This window comes from Stenella coeruleoalba (genome assembly GCF_951394435.1).
Source record: "Stenella coeruleoalba genome assembly, chromosome: 13".
In the NCBI taxonomy this organism is placed as follows: domain Eukaryota; kingdom Metazoa; phylum Chordata; class Mammalia; order Artiodactyla; family Delphinidae; genus Stenella; species Stenella coeruleoalba.
The window spans coordinates 31,144,603-31,158,349 of record NC_137159.1 but is presented as its reverse complement, the minus strand read 5'-3'; the positions used below and the strand labels follow the sequence as shown (position 1 = coordinate 31,158,349).

The 13,747-nt window shown below is 43.4% G+C and overlaps 1 long non-coding RNA gene across 10 annotated transcripts in view; it reads right to left on the bottom strand.

The window, feature by feature from the left end:
- LOC307195983 overlaps positions 1 to 13,747 on the bottom strand; it is a 77,404-nt gene that overhangs the window by 47,433 nt on the left and 16,224 nt on the right. For all 10 annotated transcript variants that reach the window (XR_013831004.1, XR_013831005.1, XR_013831006.1 and 7 more), the window contains 2 exons: positions 8,496 to 8,556; positions 4,951 to 5,132 (listed from right to left, as the gene is read on the bottom strand). This is a non-coding gene — a long non-coding RNA (uncharacterized lncRNA). The remainder of the gene's footprint in view (positions 1 to 4,950; positions 5,133 to 8,495; positions 8,557 to 13,747) is intronic.

The window sequence follows — 13,747 nt, the reverse complement described above, 5'->3', positions numbered from 1 at the left end:
GTCCTTGCCCTCATGGAGCTTATAATCCAGTAAGAGGGAAAGATAAACCAGTAAAAAGCATTAAGTGGTCTAACGGAAACAAACAGATGCTAAGATAATAACATGGTGTTGCTTTGTATGGAGAGGCCAGAAAATACCTCCAAAACAAGATAATGCTCAACTGAAACTTAAAGGCAAGTGATAATTAATGAAGTGAAGAGCAGGGTAGAGAGTATTCTAGGCCAAGTCCATGAAGCCAGAGAACTGAAAGAACTGCAAGCAGGTGAGGGTGCATGCAGGAGATAAGGAGGAAAGGGGCTTGAAATGAGACTTAAAATACAGGCAGGGGCCAGATCTTGCTAGGCCTTGTAGGCCACAATTTGGGTCAAATTGTGCAAGACTGTTTATTCCAACCTGAGACATTTGGACTTGATTGTACAGGTAACAGGAATACAAGAGAGGATGTGAAAAGGAGAGAGACAAGGCTGGGTTGTTTTATAGAAGGATAGTGGAAGTTGTTTAGAGGACAGCTGCAATAGGGAGTGACGACAGCTTGGAGACCAAAAAACAGCCTACTTTAGAGCAGGGTCACTGTGTACAGAAAAAGAGGCATCCCAGAGGCAAATCTGAAGTGCAATTGGCAGCCTTCAAAGACTGTGTTCTAGCCTGCTTTCTGAGTCCAAAGTCAAAGTCCGCAGTATACTCCAGAAGTACTGACCTGCCAGGGGGAATCATTAAGGCCCTCTACCTCATCTGGGATCTTTGCCTTCTATGGCAATGAGAAGATGAGGTGTCAGTACATAGGGACAGTTATCCACTGTCCTCAACGGAAGACAGGTGACAGATTAAGGTTCCTGCGACCTTAGGATCCAAGTAAAGGGTTCAACACCCTTTCCTTGGGGCTTCCCTGGTGGTGCAGTGGTTAAGAATCTGCCTCCTGGGCTTCCCTGGTGGCGCAGTGGTTGAGAGTCCACCTGCCGATGCAGGGGACATGGGTTCGTGCCCCGGTCCGGGAAGATCCTACATGCCACGGAGCGGCTGGGCCCATGAGCCATAGCCGCTGAGCCTGCGCGTCCAGAGCCTGTGCTCTGCAACGGGAGAGGCCACAACAGTGACAGGCCCGTGTACCGCAAAAAAAAAAAAAAAAAAAAATGAATCTACCTGCCAATGCAGGAGACACGGGTTCGAGCCCTGGTCCAGGAAGATCCCACATGCCGCAGAGCAACTAAGCCCCTGTGCCACGACCACTGAGCCCGCGTGCCACAACTACTGAAGCCCGTGAGCCTAGAGCCCGTGCTCCGCAACAAGAGAAGCCACCACAATAAGCATGCACGCTGCAATGAAGAGTAGCCCCCACTCACCACAACTAGAGAAAGGCCGTGCACATCAACAAAGACCCAACGCAGCCAAAAATAAATAAATAATTTTTTTTAAAAAAAACCCTTTCCTTCCCTCTAGGGGAGCAGGGGGTCAACACAGTCCTCTAAGTCAGAGTTTCTTCAAATATGGTCTGCAGATGATGACTGGTGTGAGAGTCACCTGGAGGCCAATCAAAATGCAGAGTCCTGGTTACCACCCATACCTACTCAGTCAGGAGAGCAGGAGTAAAGACCAGGAATCTGAATTTTAAATAAGTAGCGAGCCCCTCAATACTTGCCCCCATGGGTAATTCTGATGTATTAAAGCTTCAAAACCATAGCTCCAGGAATAGGGCTAATAGAGGAAGGCCCTCACTTAAGGGTGAATGGCAACGTCGAAATTAGGGGACTACATAGAACCAAGAGTCAAGCTGGGCATGAAATAAACTAGAAAAAGGAGTCCGAAGGGATTATGAAATTTGAAGGCCTCCAAAGCAGAAAATAGAAGGCAGGACATCAGAGCATGGGGATTAGAGAGCAGAGGAATCAAAGACAGGGAGCACTCCTGGGGAAATCACTAACAATGGCCATGATCTCCGGCTGCCTTAGGTTGGTTTCCCCAGTGGAGCACTAGGAAGGGAGTGCAGATGCTTCACCTCACACAGGCCAGGTTACCGGGCCTTTGACTGCCCAGTATGTGCACACAGTCACTCCATCCAACCATCAAAAAGAGAATGACACTCCTCCTCAGTGAGTACTGTTTCTATCCCAATGATTCCCCTTCAGCATCCACCATGATGCCAGCTACTGGTCAGTCTGTAGAAGAGCGCCAGGCTAAGTAGAAAAACATACAGAACACCTCTAAGGGGTAATGACCGGCCCTACTCACCAAGATTCTCTGCTTGGCACATCAGAGACCCCTAATGCTGCCATAAACTCTAGGACAATTCCAGGTCAGAAACTTCAGATCCTACCATCATGCATACCCAGCCAGTCTTCTACTACTCCTTACTATGCCTCACCAAGAGAGTCTCGACCTATATTCTACACTCCCATGTCCCTCCCCAAAATTCAGAGAGAAATTCCACAAGTTCAGGTTAGGCAGGGAGTCCTGAACTTCTGAGGCTAGCTCCCATGCCTAGTTTGGTGGGAGGAGGTAACCTGAAGGAGTGCCTACCCTACCTGAAGGGAATATCCTCCGCCTACCTGAAGGGAGCACCAAGACTGCTACAGGCCTCTGTACGGGGAGACTTTTTAAAAATATGAGCAAGTTGAACCCAGTATATTTAAAAGGAGGGAAGGGAGGCTCTTCAGAGCAGAAATTAAATTGGGTTATTGGGGGAGGTAAGGTAGGATTTCTGGGGATTTGACTTTAAATAGCACATAAAATACAAAGCAATACAAAATTTAGCTCAAACCCTTACATGTCAACTACCTGATTGTTCCTATAATCCAAAAGCTGGTTCCACACTAAAGAAATAAGACTGCTGGCAGATGATCTTAGTAATCCCAAAGATTATTTATGGCCTTAAAATCCTGAACTGCTTGTCTGTCCCTTCTTATACTCCACCCACTATCCTGGCTCTCTAGGTTTTTGACCTAATGATTTAGCTTCCTGTTTCATCTTTCCCTCACCTTATCCCTAAGGTCTTTTGCTTCCTTCCTTGCTTAGGACTGCACTCCACTCAGTTATTCTGCCATCAGCCACTCGGAACAAATAATCTGCCTATCCAGATCCTCAACCTTGATCCTAGGCATTCATGCCCCCTTCATAGCCAAGTCCCCTGCCAGGCTTACCCTTACTTTATGAAGATGTCCCAGAGAGAGACAAGCCATGTTAGATGGTTCATCCCAAGTATGTTAGTTGGTTCATCCAGGCAAACACTGGAATCACCAAAGGTGGAATAAGGAGAATGACAATGAGCCAGGTCAAATGTCTAGACCTCCCCCTGACATTCTAAGGCACACCTTCTTAGCCCTCAGGTGATATCCCTAGTATTCCATCCCTCCTGCCCACCACCTCCACCTCAAGGGATCCTTCTATCCCACAGCAGCTAGGACTAAGAATACACGGTGAGCAACACATAGGCCTTTGTCTGATAGAACTTACAGTTTAATGAAGGAGAAAGACAATTAAATAATCCCAACATGTATGATAGTTAAAGGCAATGCATGCGGAGCTGTAAGATTAAGAAGGCCAGTCAGGTGAAGTTACACCTAAGATGAAACTTGAATGATCAACAGGAGATACCCAAGCAGTGGCAGAGCATTTAAGGAAGCATGTTCTAGGCAGAAGAAACAGCGTATGTAAAGGCCCTGCAGCAAGAAAGCATATCTGAAGAGATGAGATGAGCTGGGGAGGTCAAGGTAGAGAGAATACCAGCACAGATGATGCTGGAGAGACCAAGAAGGGTCTCATAAGATATGAAGCTGTTTTATCATTCACTTAACAAGTATTCACTGAGTGCTTACAATATGCCAGGCATTGTCCTATGTTTTTATAACAGTAAATGAAATAGACAATATCCCTGTTCTCAGAGAATTCCCGTTCTAATTGGAGGAGACTATAAACAAGTATGTGACTAAACTAGAAAAATATCACTTATTGATAAGTGCTATGCAAAGAACTAAAATAGGTGATATGCTAGAAAATATGTATATGGGTGGTTACTTTATAATCATTAGGTGGTCAGGGGAAAGCCTCTCTGAGGAGATGACATTTAAAAGTAGGTATCTAAATAAAAAGGAACCAGCCATTCAAAGACCAAGGGAAAAAGCATTCTAAGCGGGGTTAACAATACACACATACAAAAGCCCAATGGTAAGATCACTGAAGCTTTTTTAAGCAGAGGAGTTAGATCATGATTGTTCTTGCATTTTATAAAGATCACTCTGGCCACAATGTAGAGAACAGAATGGAGGTAGGGGAGAATAAGATTAAGACTGGAGACAGAGATGAGAGTGGATTATGTAGACTAACGTGAAGAAGAGGAAGAAGGGGACAGTAACAAGGATGATGATAATAGCTAATACTCACATAGCACATACTAGCTGCCGAGCCATTGTTCTAAGCATTTTTTATATATTAATTCATTTAAACCTCACAAATACTGTATCTTATAAATTAGGAAACTAAGGTAGAGGATAGTGGCAATGAAGAAGAAAGCAACTGGGGACTTCCCTGGTGGCACGGAATCCACCTGCCAATGCAGGGGACATGGTTCGAGCCCTAGTCCGGGAAGATCCCACATGCTGCGGGGCAACTAAGCCCATGCACCACAACTACTGAGCCTGTGCTCTAGAACCCGAGAGCCATAACTACTGAGCCCACATGCCACAACTACTGAAGCCTGCGCTCCGCAACAAGAGAAGCCCGCACACTGCAAGAAAGAGTAGCCCCCAGTTGCCACAACTAGAGGAAGACCCAACACGGCCAAAAATAAATTAATAAATTAATAAAAAGAAGAAGAAAAAAGCAACTGGATCCAAGAAATATTGGGGAGGACAAATCCTATGATAGGCTGGTTGTCGGCTGTGGGAAGGGAAGGGGTAGGACTTAGAATGACTACTAGGCCTTGGGCCCAGCAACTGCATGGGTGGTGGTGCTATTTACCACGTGACAGGACACTGGAGGAAGAGCAAGAGGGGAAGAGCAGAAGGCTGCATTTTGCTGAGTCTTCAAAACATCCCAGTGGAGCTGTCCATGTGAACAGTTGGATATTCTGGTCTGGAGAGAGATTTGGTCATCATCCACGTATAGATGGTAACTGAAGCTGTCACAGAAGTTGAGATCACCTACGGGGAGCAGGAAGAAAAGAAAGAAAAAAAAGCCTAGGAACAGACTGCTGATATTTAAAACACAGGAAGTTGAATAAACAAATAAATTTTTTAAATACATAAGGAAAATTTAAAAAAATTTTTTAACACAAAAAGAATCATTAACAACAACAAAAAACTGGAAATACCTTAATGTCCCTCAATAGGAAAACAGATAAATAAAATACAGTATATCTAGTCTATGAAATATTATACAGTAGCCAAAAAGAATGAGAAGTATCTTTATGTACCAACATGGAATACTGTCAAGGCACATTACTGAATCAAAGAAAGAAATATAAAAATGATACATAAAATGTGACCCCATTTGTGTAAATAAATAAAACACGGCAATAGCATTTTAAATATTTTCTGGGACTTCCCTGGTGGTCCAGTGGTAAGACTCCACGCTTTCACTGCAGGGGACACAGGTTCAACCCCTGGTCGGGGAAGTTCCACATGCCGTATGGTGTGGCCAAAATAAAAAAAAAAAAAATTTCTGGGTTCATACGTATGTATGCAAACACACACAGAGTGTGGGAGGTACACTCTAAACCACTAACAGGTTGCCTCTGGAAATACAGAAATAATTGAAACAGGGGAGCGGGGAGCAGGAGTATTCAAAGTATCTACAATGTTCTGAAATTAACAGTTGTCAGTATGTTCGTATTTTAATTCACAACAGAAAAATGTGTTGCAAAACTGAAAATTCATAATACTTGTGTAAACCGTGGAAGATTAAATGTGATGTTATCTTGACAATGTTTTAAATTTTAGAGTCACATTTTATTCTGATCTGAATTTTTATCAAGATGCTAAAACTGGTTTGTTTGAAACTAGTTTGTCATACATACTGTGCATAATCATAGTATTTATTTTCTGGGACTATTGTGAATGTGTAGACTTATGTTTATTGCTATGGGAACAATTATTTATAAAATAATATTAAATCCAGTATTAGCTGCCTATTTCAGACACTTAATACTTGCAGAGACCCATGTTACACTTACTACACTGAAGTTTTTGGTTGTTTGCTTTTTTTTTAAATTTATTTGGCTGTGTTGGGTCTTGGTTGCTGCGCACGGGCTTTCTCTAGTTGTGGCAAGTGGGGGCTACTCTTCGTTGTGGTGCGTGGGCTTCTCATTGCGGTGGCTTCTCTTGCTGCGGAGCACGGGCTCTAGGTACACAGGCTTCAGTAGTTGTGGCACACGGGCTCAGTAGTTGTGACTCGCGGGCTCTAGAGCAAAAGTTCCGTAGCTGTGGCACACGGGCTTAGTTACTCCACGGCGTGTGGGATCTTCCCGGACCAGGGATCAAACCTGTGTCCCCTGTATTGGCAGGTGGATTCTTAACCACTGTACCACCAGGGAAGTCCCAAGGGTGAGTCTTTTAAAAAAAAAAAAACTTCAGGACTTCCCTGGTGGCGCAGTGGTTAAAACTCCACCTGCTGGGCTTCCCTGGTGGCGCAGTGGTTGAGAGTCTGCCTGCAGATGCAGGGGACATGGGTTCATGCCCCGGTCCGGGAAGATCCCACATGCCGCAGAGCGGCTGGGCCCGTGAGCCATGGCCGCTGAGCCTGCGCGTCCAGAGCCTGTGCTCCGCAATGGGAGAGGCCACAACAGTGAGAGGCCCACGTACTGCAAAAAAAAAAAAAAAAAAAAGAGGCTCCACCTGCCAATGCAGGGGACATGGGTCGAGCCCTGGTCCGGGAAGATCCCACATGCCGTGGAGCAACTAAGCCCGTGAGCCACAGCTACTGACTCTAGAGCCTATGAGCCACAACTACTGAGCCCCTGCGCCACAATTACTGAAGCCCGCGTGCCTAGAGCCTGCGCTGCACAACAAAAGAAGCCATCGCAATGGGAAGCCCGCACCTGCAACGAAGAGTAACCCCCGCTTGCCACAACTAGAGAAAGCCCGCACGCAGCAACGAAGATCCAATGCAGCCAAAAATAAATAAATAAATAAGTTTATTTAAAAAAAAAGAATCACCCTCACTGCTGAAAGTAAATGGACTCTTAGGGTGCAGATATTAGTGTTCCAAAAAACATGTGATTATATTAAGGTAGTGGTAGCAGGAAGATAATCTTGATTCCGTTGGGAATCTTAGGTTTTCTCATACATTGGGAAAATAGTTTTTCCTGTACTGCTGAAGTTTCTTTTTGGTAAACAGTACTTTCTAAAAGAGAAGCATGAAGGAGAAACTGAGGTGTGTACATTTCCTCAAATGGCCAGCATTGTAAAAGATACTGTGTATCTTGCAACGAACAGTGTGGAAGCTGTTCATTTTTCAATCTGAAGTAAAATACATTCAAGAACTTTAAAAAAAAGACTACAGTGTTTTGATTTTTTTAGATTACTATATTCTCTGTAAAATTAAAGATGAATTTTTGAAAAAATAATGGGAATTTCTGTACCTTCTACTCAGTTTTGCTGTGAACCTAAAACTGTTCTAAAAAATAACTCAATTTTGAAAAGTGGGAAAAGAGGGAGGCTACAAAGGACATCCTTTACTTCAGATAGTAAATTTTCTCTGTTCCTTCCATCCCCGACTGGCTTGATGTTTAGATCTTCTGGCTTGCCATCTGCCCATGTCTGAGAAGTTAACACCAAGCCCCCTAATTCCAAGCTCCATCCTGAATCCTTGGCCCCAGGCCAAGTTTGGCCACAGATCCCCTAGACTGGGCCAGAACCCCAGGAAGGGGGGTCAAATACCAAAGTCCTAAACAAATATGGGAGAATAAGTACAGATGCCAGCTTCAAGGACAGGGATCAGGTGGCCTTACAAGCCAGCAGCAGTCTCAAAGGGGAAAAAGTATTTAAAGATCTGGAAGCAGCTCTGCAGTGCTGGAGGATAAGGCTGGGGGGCAGTCAGGCAAAACTGGGCGAAGTGGTACGGGCAAGTTGAAGAAACAGCCAGTTCCACTTATAAAGATTCCAAGTGAAGTGCCATAATATGGTGGAAACCACATTTACAACAAAAGGAAGAGGGGAAGCTGCATTCTGTGAAGGGGTTGGGGGCATGGTGGGGGGTTGTCTAGGGATTATCTAGAGGAATCACTCCACATCAAAGCAGCAATTCCAGGAGGCACAGTATAAAAGTTTAGAAACTGGCTTCTTCCTGAAAAGAAGGTTCTATAAAAGAGGAGAAAAGACACTGAAATAAAGCCTTTCCTTCTTCAGTAAACCAAAGGCAGAGAGATCATGGTAGATCTCTGGTGACCGTGCTCTTAACTTTCAACTTTCTGAGCCTGAAAGACAACATATTTGGTCTACATGTTTTCCTGGTTACCCAAAGAGATGACACTGCCTAGCTGAGGTCTTACCCAACAGCTGACTCACCATCAGTCTGTATCACAGCCTGCTGCGCCTCATGCCTCACACAGTCACATACTGGGCGGCTCTGGAAAGAAAACAATCTGGTGTGAGCTGTCAAAGTCCTCTCGGTACCTGACCTCACCCTCTGGGGTAGGTTTCATTTCAAAACTGAAAGGGACAGAAGGGCTAGGGAAATCCAAAGATCAACAGAGCCAGGAACAGGTGGTTCCCAGCAGAAAAGGGTCCCAAGCTGGAACTCAGAACAGAAACCAGACCACTGATAAGACAGTTTATGGTATCTGTCTCCAAGCCTTCAGATGCCATTCACATATTTTCCAATATTTATAACAGGGCATGACCACACTTATCCAACTTCTGACAACTAAATATCTAATTCTCCAAATGTTCAATCAACTTCCTGGCTTTATTAAGTTTTAGAGCTTTGGGGTATCTCCAATAACTGGGATACTGGGGGTGGGGGTGAACTTCTGAATTTTGCAGTCCTTCATATGGGCCATATTTTAATCCTAACGAATTCTATCATCTCCTCTTCCTTCTTCATTTATTCATGACCCCTTGGAAAAATTCCTGTCTCACTAAAAAATTTCTAATTAGTTCATAATGGCTCTCTCACTAGAGCAATATTCAATACAATGAAAGTGTACCTCATTAAAGGAGTCAGGTTATTTGCTTGAGGTTCATTTTAACTACCTGAGTGACCCTTAGGTAAGTCACTTAATCTTTCTGGGCTCAGTTTCCTCATCTATAAAGTAAGGAGGTTGGAAACAGAAGGAAAGCAATAAAACTTCCCTGAACTGAGAAAAGACTTAAGTTTTTAAGTCTAAAAGGTTTATCAAGTGACAAGCAGAGTTTTGTTTTTTTTTTAAATCAAACCTAAGCCTATCATGATGAAACACTAAGCATGAAGAAAAAATTTACAAACTTTCAAAGAGAAATGGTTATTACTTACAGAGGAAAGAGAAACCTATTGGCAGTGGATTTTTCATCTGTATTACTAGAAACTGGACAGTACAAGGCTGCATACTTTGTAGAGACTAGGACTACTATTCAAGAATCCTTGGGAATTCCCTGGCGGTGCAGTGGTTAGGACTCTGTGCTTTCACTGCCGAGGGCCCAGCTTCCAGCCCTGGTTGGGGAACTAAGATCCCACAAGCCGTGTGGCACAGCCAAAAAGGAAAAAAAAGAAAAAATCCTAAACCCAGCCAAGATATCATTCATACATGAAGATATACACACACACACACACACACACACAAATAAATAAGTAAATAAATAAATGGACCATCCATGTCCCTTTGTCTAAGAAAATCACTCAAAGTATCCTAGTCAAATTAATATTTAAAACTGGAACAAAGCTGAGAAAGACAAAGTATACGCAAGACATGTTTTCCCTCCCCCTAAGAAAACCTTTTCGTGAAATTGTACCAAGTGACTTCTGATGGCATTTCCACGTACAAACAGAAACTGTCCTATACACAACCGTCCCTGGCAGTCTGGGTTTGCGAGTTGTACATCACCTAGTGGCCTGATGAAGTAAATGCAGTTTCATCAAGTGCCCGGATAAACTTCCAGCCATTTTGTGATCTCTGACAGTGTGTACGGGGCAGCAGCCTGATGTCTTAGAGATTCTGAGTAGGGAACTGCAAACCCTCCAGGCTCATATAGAACTGTATAGATTCAGCTCACTAACCATCCATTCTCCAAGGATGTGGGAAGGGTCCACACTTTGTGCTAACTAATCACAAGAAGTGAAGCATAATTTGTTGCAAGGCTGCACTTACAAATAGTGAGAGACAGAGAATGCTTTTGTGCAGACCAATCTGAACTGAAAGCCAAGTTTAGATGCTATGAGAAAACTGCAAATACTCCTTATAAACAGGAAGAACATCTCCAAACATTCACAAGATTGGATGTGGAAGATGGATTACATTTACCCTGTATGGGTCCAGGAGACAGGCCTATAACTGATGAGAAGATACCTCAATTAGATTTCAATTCAAAACAAGAAATAATTTTCTATTAGTGAGAGCTACTCAACAGTATAATGGGAGAAACCATAAACAAAATGAAAAGACAATCTACAGAATGGGAGAAAATATTTGCAAACAATACAATCAACAAGGGCTTAATTGCCAAAATACACAAACAGCTCATACAATTCGATAACAGAAAAACAAACAACCCAATCAAAAAATGGGCAGAAGACCTAAACATACATTTCTCCAAAGATGACATACAGATGGCCAACAGGCACATGAAAAGATGCTCAACGTCGCTAATTATTTAGAGAAACGCAAATCAAAGCTGCGATGAAGTATCACCTCACACCAGCCAGAATGGCCATCACTAATAAGGTCTACAAATAACAAATGCTGGAGAGGGTATGAAGAAATGGGAACCCTCCTACATTGTTGGTGGGAATGTAAATTGGTGCAGCCACTATGGAAGTCAGTATGGAGGTTCCTTAAAAAACTAAAAATAGAGTTGCCGTATGATTCAGCAATCTCACTCCTGGGTATATATCTGGAGAAAACTCTAATTTGAAAAGATACAGGCAGCCAAGCTCCAGCTGAAGGAGAAGTGGGGTAAGTAAGGAGGTCTGTACAAAGCGGGCTGCCTACAAATCGACCCGTGGTAAAGCACCAAGGAAGAAAGAAACTGGCTACAAAAGCCGCTTGCAAGAGTGTGCCCTCTACTGGAAGGCTGAAGAAAGCTCAGCGTTACAGGCCTGGTACCGTGGCACTCAGCGAAATCAGACGTTGTCAGAAGTCTACTGAACTTCTGATTCACAAACTTCCCTTCCAGCATCTGGCACGGAAAATTGCTCAAGACTTCAAAACAGATCTGCGCTTCCAGAGTGCAGCTACTGGTGCTTTGCAGGAGGAAAGTGAGATCTATCTGGCTGGGCTTTTTGAAGACACCAACCTGTGTGCTATCCATGCCAAACGTGTAACAATTATGCCAAGCGACATCCAGCTAGCACGCCGCATACGTGGAAAACACCCTTAAGAATTCACTCTGATGGGAAATACTTCTTTCTTCAAAAAAAGAATTTCTCTTCTTCCTGTTATTGGTAGTTCTGAACATTAGATTTTTTTTCCCCATGGGGTCAAAAGGTACCTAAGTATATGATTGCAAGTGGAAAAATAGGGGGCAGAAATCAGGTATTGGCAATTTTTCCATTTTCATTTGTGTGTGAATTTTTCGTATAAATGCGGGGACATAAAGCATTAATGCAAGTCAAAATGTTTCAGTAAACAAGTTTCAGCAGTTCAATTTTATAACAATTATATATAAACCTGTTAAATTTTTCTGGACAATGAAAAAAAAATACAGGCACCCCAAAGTTCATAGCAGCATTATTTACAGTAGCGAAGACATGGGAGCAACCTAAATGTCCATCCACAGATGAATAGATAAAGAAGATGTGGTACATATACACACAATGGAATATTACTCAGCTGTAAAAAAAAAGAAAAGAAATAATGCCATTTTTGGCAACATGGATGGACCTAGAGATTATCATACTAAGTGAAGTCAAAAAGAGAAAGACAAATACCACATGATATCACTTACACATGGAATCTAAAATATGATACCAATGAACTTATTTACAAAACAGAAAAAGACTCACAGATATAGAAAACAAATTCATGGTTACCAAAAGGGAAAGGTGGTGGAGGGGGATAAATAAGGAGTTTGGGATTAGCAGATACAAACTACTATATATAAAACAGATACACAGGGTACTTCCCTGGTGGTCCAGTGGTTGAGAATCTACCTTCCAACGCAGGGGACACGGGTTCGATCCCTGGTTGGGGAACTAATAATATCCCAGAGGCCGCGGGTTAAACTACTGTGCCGTGTGGTGCAACTACTGAGCCCGCGCGCTCTGGAGCCCACACGCCACAACTAGAGAGAAGCTCGCATGCCACAATGAAAAGCCCACTCACTGCAACGAAAGCTCCTGCATGCCACAACTTAAACCTGACGCAGCCAAATTTAAAAACAAACAAACAGGGCTTCCCTGGTGGCGCAGTGGTTGAGAGTCCGCCTGCCGATGCAGGGGACACGAGTTCGTGCCCCGGTCCGGGAAGATCCCACATGCCACGGAATGGCTGGGCCCATGAGTCATGGCCACTGAGCCTGCGCGTCCGGAGCCTGTGCTCCGCAACAGGAGAGGCCACAACAGTGAGAGGCCCACGTACCGCAAAAAACAAAACAAAACAAAAAAACAAACAGATAAACAACACGGTCCTACTGTATGGCACATGGAACTATACTCAGTATCCTGTAATAAACCATAATGGAAAAGAAAAAGAAAAACAACTATAATGGGATTCCTCAAGAAATGATGAGCTTCCCAGCAATGGAAGTATTCAAAAATAACTTAAATCAGCTGTCCCCAACCTTTTTGGCACCAGGGACCAGTTTCATGGAAGACAATTTTTCCACGAAAGGAAGGTGGCAGAGGGATAGTTCAGGCAGTAATGCAAGCGATGGTGAGCAGCAGATGAAGGTTCGCTCGCTTGCTTGCCCGCTGCTCACCTCCTGCTGTGCAGCCCGGTTCCTAACAGGTCGAGGACTGGTACCAGTCCGCAGCCTGGGAGTTGGGGACCCCTGATTTAAATGATCATCTGTCAGGGGACTATATAAAGCAATTCTGTAACTGAACGGAAGTCTGGAGACAAGGAGATTGATTGTATTACCTCAAAGGCCCTTTCCAATTCCAAGTGTCTGTCATTCTATTAAATAAAATGCAAACAAATAAACAAAACAAAAACCACTAATAAATAACTAAAGAGTTTTCCCTCTGCATTTTTTTTCAAGCTCCGACCAAGAAGCCAGTACAACTTAGTGGGTTTGATACCACTTTCCACTTAAGTAAATGTGGACAAATTAGTTAACTCTATTTGCCTCACTCTTATTGTCTGTAAATTTAGAACAATAATAGTACCCATCTCATAAGATTACTATGAAGATTAAATAATATGATACTTTATAAAGTACTTAAAACAGTGCCTAACAAAGAAAGTGTACACAACTAGCAGGTAGCTGTGGTGAATGGGAGTGGGGGTGGAAAGTGAAACCTAAATGTGCTGCTTGTTTTAGTTATCTGTTCCCAACCCTCAACCAAAGCATTCCTGGCTGCTGCTGGCCAGAGGCTAGGTTCCCTTGGCAACCAGCCTCAAAAAAAAGCCCAGTTCTACCTTCTTCAGGAAGGCAGCTCATTCTCTGCCCTGAAATCTATCATC